This window comes from Lissotriton helveticus, chromosome 4_1 (genome assembly GCF_964261635.1).
Source record: "Lissotriton helveticus chromosome 4_1, aLisHel1.1, whole genome shotgun sequence".
Taxonomy (NCBI): domain Eukaryota; kingdom Metazoa; phylum Chordata; class Amphibia; order Caudata; family Salamandridae; genus Lissotriton; species Lissotriton helveticus.
The window spans coordinates 684168379-684177745 of NC_136063.1; positions in this window are offsets into that span (position 1 = coordinate 684168379).

Genomic DNA, 9367 nt, shown 5'->3' on the forward strand with positions numbered 1-9367 from the left:
AAATTAAACGAATGACCATGCAGGATTTACCCAAAGAACTCCAAGAAGCAGTGAAGCCAGAGGTGTGGGACTTTACTGGGAAAGATGTAGGGTTAATGAAAAACGTGGACCCCATACATATAGCAATAAAAGACAATGCAGTATACCCCAATACTAAACCCTACAGAATGAATGCAGAAGTGAAAGCTGGTGTTACTGTGGAAATACAGAAATTGCTAGAAGGGAACATCATACAAGAGGTAATGAGTAGCCCATGTAACTCCCCGATTATGGGCATCAAGAAGCCTAGTGGCAAGTACAGAGTAGTGCAGGATCTACGAAAAGTCAACAAGATAGTAGTCCCCTGCTGCCCTATTGTCCCGAACCCAGCAGTGATTCTGTATCAGATTCCCTGGGATGCTGAGTGGTTCACCGTGATAGACCTGTGTCATGCATTCTTTTCCATTCCCTTGCATCCAGATAGCAAATTTCTTTTCTCATTTGCCTTCAATGGTCACGTGTATTGCTGGAACCGGGTCCCTCAAGGGTACACAGAGAGTCCCTCTATCTTTAATCAGATCTTGAAAAAATGTTTGGAAACTTTGGTCTTACCTGGGAACTCTGTCTTAGTGCAATACATAGACGACCTCTTGGTGGCGTCTAAAAGTCATAAGGATTGTGTGATTGACACCATTGCCCTATTGAATCACCTGTGTGAAAAGGGACATAAAGTGGCCCATGACAAGTTACAGTTTTGTGCAAAATCGGTAAAATATCTGGGGCACCAGATAGAAAAAGGCGTGAGGAAAGTGACATCTGAAAGAGTGAGAATAATTCAAAAGATGCAGTTGCCCCGTACTCAGAAAGAGATCAGAATGTTCCTGGGTGTGATAGGATACTGCAGGCAGTGGATTCTGGGATTTGCAGTCCTGGCCAGGCCCTTAATAAAAATTACCAAGAGGGGAGCACCCGATATTGTAGAATGGAATGATGAAAGCTTAACAGCCTTCACCAAACTGCGAGATTGTCTGTGTACAGCCCCTGCATTGGGAATGCCAGACTATTCTAAAGAATTTGCCCTATTCTGTGACACTCGCGATAATTGCGCGTTGTCAGTTCTAACTCAAGAACATGGCACAACCAGAAGGCCTGTGGCATATTTCTCTGCCACCCTGGATCCAGTGGCTGCTGGATTACCAGGTTGTCTGAAAGCAGTAGCTGCTACCTGTGCCAGTTTAGAGCAGAGTGAGTCAATTGTCATGGGACATCCGGTAACTGTGTATGTTCCACATGGGGTGGTAATTTTGTTGACCAGAACAAAAACTCAGTATCTCACCCCTAGTCGGCTGACTAAATACGAGAGGATTCTTGTGGGTGCTGCAAATGTAAACATTGTTAGGTGCAGTATTCTGAATCCAGCCACCTTACTCCCCGACCCAAAGGATATGGAAGGGGGAATGGATGATGAACATGATTGCATTGATTTAACAGAGTTCAACACCAAGCCACGCCCAGACATTAAAGAAACGCCATTGCCTGAGCATGACAAAGAGTTATTTGTAGATGGTTCATGTCTAAGGCATGAACAAGGAGGCCTGAGTGCTGCCTATGCGGTAGTCTCCTTAGAGAAAATTGAAGAAGCAGGTTACCTGTATCACATAAAGTCTGCACAAGTAGCCAAATTGATTGCTATGATAAAAGCTTGCCAAATTGGGAAAAACCTACGCATAACAGTGTATACTGACAGTCAGTACTGTTATGGGGTTGTGCATGACTTTGGCCAATTGTGGCTACAGAGGGAGTTCCTGACTTCATCAGGTACCCCTATTCGAAATGGAAAGGTTGTTCAGGACCTTTTAGAGGCAATCCAGTTACCAAAGGAACTGGCAGTGGTAAAATGTGTTGCTCATAAGAAGAGCATGGACAAAGTATCACTGGGAAACGATTATGCTGATCGAGAGGCCCAATGGTGCGCCAGAGATCGGTATATCGTAAATCCAAAACGAGGGGGGCCAGGAACCAGCTGCCAACTTCAGGTGTTTGAAGAAGTGCCTACATGGGATGAAGTGAAAGAGTGGCAGCAAGCGGCACCTTGGCAAGAAAGAGAGAAGTGGAAGGACGATGGGTGTAGACCAAGACGTGTGGATGGTGTCATCTTAGGTCCAACTGGTATGCCTGTGTTGCCTAGGCACCTACTTAGCACAATGGCGAGGTTGATACATGAAGGATCACACATTGGTAGGGACGCCATGATTCTAGTGTTCCAACAGACTTGGTACAGTAAAAAGTTCAGGAAAGTAGCAGAGTCCCTCTGCCAGAGGTGCCTGTCATGTCAAAAGATGAACCCAGGAAAGAAAACTTTGGTGGAACTGGGCAAAATTGGGAGGTCCGGGGGTCCCTTTGTGAGAATACAGGTTGATTTCATCACCATGCCCCGTTGTGAAGGGAAGCGATATGTCCTTGTCATGGTCTGTTTATTTTCAAAGTGGGTGGAAGCTTTCCCTACTCCCCAAAATGACGCAAAAACAGTAGCTAAGTGTTTACTGAAAGAACTGATACCTAGGTTCGGGGTTCCAGTCACTATTGAATCAGATCAAGGCTCACATTTTCAGAATGCAGTGATCGACGAACTCTGTAAGGCCTTTGGAATTTCACAAAAGCTTCACTGTGCCTACCGTCCAGAGGCTCCTGGAGTAGTGGAACAAATAAATGGAACTATCAAAAACAGACTAGCAAAACTGTGTGATGCAACTAAATTGACCTGGGTGAAGGCCCTGCCCCTGGTCCTGATGGGACTCAGAAGTGTTCCTGATCGCAAGACAGGCCTAAGTCCCCATGAAATCATTATGGGAAGAGTGATGAGACAAGCATGGGTGCAAGGAAGCAAACTGTTGAGTATTACTGATGATTTGGTGCTTGAATACTGCAAGAGATTGGGTGACCAAGTGCGTTCTATCTCTCGCCAGATCGGAGAAGACGCCATCCTCAATCCAACGACTCCTCTCCACAAACTGGTCCCGGGGGACTGGGTGAAGATAAAGAAGCATACTCGGAAGAGCTGCCTGGAGCCAAGGTGGGGAGAAAAACGTCAGGTGATCCTGGTAACTACAACAGCAGTAAAGTGTGCAGGAGTTCCACGCTGGGTACACGCCAGTCACACCCAGAAGGTACCACCAGACGAGGTGCCTGAAGCAGAAGGACGTCCAGCAGAGGACTCTGCAAGAGCCAGACCGGAAGTAGCTGACGACGTACAGCCCAGTACCAGTCGAGCTGCAGAATCAGCAGACGTTGGCCCAAGAATAGTTGATGACGAACTAACAAGAGTCCAGCCTGCTGAAGGGATCCAAGAAGCTGAGCCAAAGGTAGCTGAAGACGAGCTGCCAAGCATATGGCCAGAAGAGTGGATTCCATTGATTGACCTCACTGAAGACCCTATTCGAACAAGTGAGAGACTTTGGGAAGGTAGAGAGTGGATTAGTCAGGAAAAGCAAGGCACAGGCGAAGAACCTCAGAATCTTGAGATTCACATCAAAACTGAGGAAGGAGAAGGTCAGACAGGGACAGAGCACGTGATTGATACAGAACAAGTGAATGATACTGAACAAGTGCCCGATACTGAACAAGTGAAGGATACAGAGCCAGCGTTTGATACTCCTCCACTGACTCCTGATATCGGGAAGGGACTGACTAGACATAGTGTAATAGTTCGAGCAGAAGAAAGCCCAGAGATCGAAGTGCTTGAACAGGATCAGACAGAATTAGAAGAACGTGTTCAGGAACAAGAAACAGAGACATTTGAAAACCAAAAACAAGATTCACCTGAACAAGGCCAGATTAGTACCCAGGGAGAAGAAATAGATGCTAGTCCTGGAATTAGTGAGATAGAAGAAGAAGAAACTGAAACAGAATTGACAACAGTTAATGAGAACAAAAGGGCAAGAGAAGGAAACGAAATCCAAGTACCAACCAAAAGACTTAAGAAAAGAAAACATCTTGAGCCTAGGTTCGTAAAGAAATTGAGACTGAGGATAAAAACGGTGGAAGAGAAACGTGCAGAAGAAAGGAGAAGTGCACGCATAGCTAAGCAACAAGAAGATACCTCCAACCGAAGGAGTGATCGAATAAAGAAACAAAACAAAAGGTACAAGTCACCTGAATGGACACTTGTGTTGGAAGAACTTGAAGATCTTGATATAACTGACGTAAGCGACGGAGAGCCCGTCCCTGAGTACTCTGACGAAGAAGAAGAAGAACCACCGTGAATTTGCACAAAGTAAGATACTTGTGTAAAGACACAAAGAGGGGTCGAGAAACTTCTTTTGAGCCGAAATGTCTGATTCAAACATGAATGGTAGACCTAGTGGCAGCTGAACATGCTGCAAGGTATGTGTCTGTAGTGTAGTCGTCCTGATATTAGTTTGGATAGGACTAACAATTTTCATTCCCTTTGCTGTGAGCAAAAATACTAACATTGTCCCTACTGAAATTGTAAATACTGACAGTGAGGAGCTGACAACACAGAGTGTAGCAAGACATGAGAGAGCACTGAGACAAACAAAACAAGACTTAGAAGCATCAGATGAGGGAGGACTACATTTTCATGGAGTTAAGAACAGGACACACTTAAATGTTTTCGCAAACTTGGTAATACACTATGTAGAAACTATGGAAATTGAAGATTGCTATGTCTGCTACCTACCTCTGTAGCTGAAGGCGTGACATACCATCACTTGCCGCTGACATATGGAATCTCCTGTAGCATTTTAGCTAGTTTATTTTACAAAAGAGGACCGTTACAGTATTATTACTCTAACAATGACGTGATCTTTTCTGAACTTCCTATACGTGGGAACTTGAATCCTGTACATACCAAAAGTGACGTAATACGATATATGGGAGACTACTTTCTGACTATAGGTAACATTGACATAGCGGACGCACACAGAGATAACTTGACTTGTTCTTTGCGTGAGCAGGAAAAGTTGTTCCTGAACATGGCAGAGAAAAGGAGAATTAAAATTCAAAAGAAGGCCAATGACGAAAGTCAGAAAAGGCCAAGATGGGCAGAGAACATGGAAGGCACCTCAACTGGTGGAGCGGGTCCTGCTCTGTTGCTGGATTTTGAAAAGAAAGGCAAGCTATGTCTTCACCGCGAGAAGACTAGCTATTATAATAACATTTTCATTGGTTCCAGTGAGTGCGAACATAATTACAAGGTAATTGGAGGTTGGGGTTTCAAAAATGGGTCAGAGCCTGTGTTTCCTGGAATTTATTATATTTGTGGGGACAAGGCTTATTTCAAATTGCCGGATCACTGGTATGGAAGCTGCTATTTTGGCATTGTCTTCCCGAAAATATACCATGTGAATGGAGTTGCTGGAAGCAGTGAAAATACTAATGGCTTAGTGCGTAGTAAAAGAGAAAGTATAGGTGAAATAATGGGTAGTATTTTCAGTGCATTGATACCTGGAGTGGGAGTGGTTCTGAACACTCACAGAATTTGCAAATTGTCCACTATAGTGGATGGGTTGTCTACTGACACAGCTCATGGATTTCTGCTAGTCAATACCGAAATGGTTGCGATTAGATCAATGGTTTTACAGAATCGACTTGCTCTTGATACCTTATTGGCGAAAGAGGGCGGAGTCTGCCGGATGTTGAAGGCGCAACATTGTTGCACTTATATACCGGATAAAAGTGTACAGATCAAAAGATATGTGAAAAACATTACTAATTTGGCAAAGGAACTCAGACCAGTCGAGGTTGATAGTGCGTGGAAGAGAGTGGTAGATGGTCTATCAAATGTAGGTCATTGGCTTGCTGGCGTAGGTAAAGGCTTATTGTTTAAGGTACTGATGCCAATTGGAATTATAGGTCTCATCCTATTTTTCATATTTGTCTGTTACAAATGTCGTAAGCACACCAAAAAGCATGAAGTGAATGCAAGAGGGGTGAAACGAAGTGTGGATGAGCTTGAATTAGAAGAGATGAATAATCAGATTTATAAAAAGGTGAAGAGTTCTAACCCTACCAAAACTGAAAGAGAAAAGCTGGAGCGATTGTTGGAAGAGATAGAGCTGTATAAAGTGTGAAAGAAAGTTGGCATATGGTTCCATTTATTTGTGATGATAGTAAATATCATCAAAGAGGGGATTGATGAAGCAAAGCTTCGCATATTCTGCGACTTGCTGTATTCATGAACCTCGTTTATGTGTAACAAGGTAATAATTGTATGTCTTACTAACGTTCATATTAAGTTTAAGCAAGGATTATGAAGCTTGCCTATGTGTATTTCTAATGCATTTAATCCATGTCCCTAAAAATGGCCGCCGCTTGTATTTAGTTACTGCGCATGCGTCAGCCACACTCACGTGTCCTGACGTGTCTGCAGAGTTGGAGGGAAAATAATGCGCATGCGTAATACATAGCTTGCACTGCTCGTGCAGTTCGCTCTTGTTCCTGTGTATGTGTAGCTAACATTTAGACTGCATAAGTATATTTTATGATGATAAGTTGAAAGTACAAATCAAATGATGTGTTTTCATAATGTTATTTCTATGTATTAATTTGTTTTCGCTTGCTTTTCATGTACCGCGGGAAATGGGGGTCTGTCTGTACCGAAAGCCATTTTGGAGGTCCCTTCTGCGCATGTGCGACTTTCTGGGGCACCGACAACCTTGGCTGATGGAACACCGCCAGTTGGCAGTGATGGGCAAGATGCTCCTGAGAACTGACCTGCGATCTTGGCTGGACGAAGTCATTTGTCCCTGTTCTGCTACATTGTACAATTGTCATTGTATTACTGCGCAGTTTCTCATGGGAACCCCAATCTCGCTAGGCGGTACCCAGATATGTAAATGAAGCATCCAAATAGTGTGTTATGATTGGTGTGTTACCCAAAGCCTACCTTAGGACCAATCCAAATTGAGGGATTTTGACACTTTGCAACATTGGGGGGTGGTACCCTGTCCCAAAAGAGTATATCTACCCTGGGTTCACATAGGGAATTGTCCGACTTGTCTGGTTTAGCTGACCTGTCACTGACCCATCGTACTCAATAGGTGACTGAAGATACAGAGCGCTGCGGAGCACTCTGTCCGAAATTTGACCATAGACTAAGGTTTTACTGAACCTTAAAGTGCTGGCGAAGCACTTTGCTGGGAGTTCGCTGACCCAATCGGGGTCTTGATCGATAGCTGCAGAGAGGGTGGAGCGCAGGCGTTGCTTCCAAACTGCGGGTGCGGTCCTGTCCTGAGCGGTCCTGTCCTGAGGGTTTGCTGTCCTGTCCTGAGGTCCTGTCCTGATTCCTATTCCGAGGGTATCCTGTCCTGTCCTGGGTGTCCATTCTGCACCTGCTGTCCTTTGAGGGGTATCCTTCCTTGAGGGTTTCCTGTCCTTAACTGACCCGTGGCCAGGGTTTGGTTTCCACACCAGTCTAGGTAAATACTGCTCTAAGTTCTTTAAACTTGCACCTTTCTATATTTCTGTCTTTTGCTTTAATAAAGACACACCCTGCATATGTTGATTTTTCCATGCTTTTGCCGCAAACTATTGAAATGAAAAGTCATTTGCATATTTTTCTGATATGTTCCCATGTTACCCTACCTTTTAGAAATCATATTTTGCATTGCAGTTTGTCATTTCCTGATATGGTCTAGAACGGCCTTACTTAAATTTTCTAAAGAGTTCTTGCCTTGAATGTATAGCATTTTCCTTTTGCATCTCATATTCGCATATTAAATGATTACCCTGACTTCATTTCTCTATAGTTATATACTTTTCATTATCTTGGTTATTGATTGCCTTATTCTTGTAAGTTTGATGCTTGATGAAAACGAACTTTAGATAACTTTAGATAAACATTTTAAAACTTCCAGTTGTCCGTGGTCATTTGAATTTGCATTTGCTGCCTTTCCTTTTACAGCTAGGCCCCTGATCCGTTAAGGTCATACGTACCCGTGTCGGTGGATGGTAAGTCGGGTACTCTGAGTAATAACGGTAGGGAACACACACACAATTGGTAGCAGCCCGTGAAGTCACCCTGTCAATGAGTAGTGTGAATTGAGAGTATATGGGCCCTGAAGCCGGAAACGGCAGAATCATTGGCTGGGTGATCTCGCGCGCTCTATCACTCTCATGTGCAAATGGCAAATATGTTTGGTTTTAAGCCAGGGCTTTAAGTTGGAGGAAAAACTGGGGGGGTCTCTCAAAGAGGAGTGGCCATTGTAGTTAGGCACGTGGCTAAAAACACATAAGCAAAAAAACTGTGCTTAGCATAGTGTGTCACCCGAGAGGTATTTTGCAGCTTCTGTTATTGCATCCAGATATATAATACATCAAGTAAAATTACACCTACAGCAAGCCAAAACTATTGGGTTTGCCAATGTTTGTTAGTTGCATAAGCAACAGTTATAACTTCGTTGAATATAATAGGAAAATCTTTCAGTTCTGGAATGATGAGACAGTGAAAAAACTTTAACAAGTCTCTTCAAAGTTACCCCAAAGGCAGTGAAGCGAGGTACTGCTACAGAGTTAAGATTTTCTTTTCACTCGGAGGGTGATGGCAAACATGGAGAGCCAGATAGGGAGCCTTCTCAAACCCTTGCTTTTTAGAACTGCCATTGCTCAGCACAGGCGGGACCCGGCCCACCTAAAGTCCTATTTAAAGCTAACACCATCACAGTGAGGTGTTGTATGCAGTAATTAATGACCATATTAATGTATTCACCTTAACCCACGTCCTTTATGTAAAGCACACCCTGGCACTCTCCCTGACCTGCAGTCACCCTCGGCAATACATACCACACCATGCACCAGATCAGAACACACCACAATACATACAGAACATACTACCTGGATTTCTCAACACAACAAACCACAGGACACTTCGCCTTACAAAAACTTACCAGCCATAAGAAATTGGAAAGTACCAGCCACATTACGACCTCGAGATTACAAGACACACAGCTAAAATCCACGTTCACTTCAGCCCTTTACGCTGGATATCACATTCCACCTTATGACACTAACACACATATACCGTTAAACAAATCCTTTGTATCTGCAACATCTAATCATTACCAGCTGTAGTGATACATATACACCCTGCTATGCCTTCTTCACCTTCATAAGATGACAACCTCGAAACCCACGCTCTCAGAGGGACCAGCATAAAAAAGTAAACAGAAGCCACTCACCCTGCCACCAGAATATTGACCCTGAGCGGATCCTTTGCAACAGTCAGCAGCATAAGGGAGAAGGCGGGTCCAAAAGGCAATGAATGTACAATTGAAGAACACTGCTGCCCCCATCTTGCCCGACACTTACACAGTTCGACTGGGTCAGTTGCCTCCAACAAACCTCACAGATCACAACACTGGTGACACCG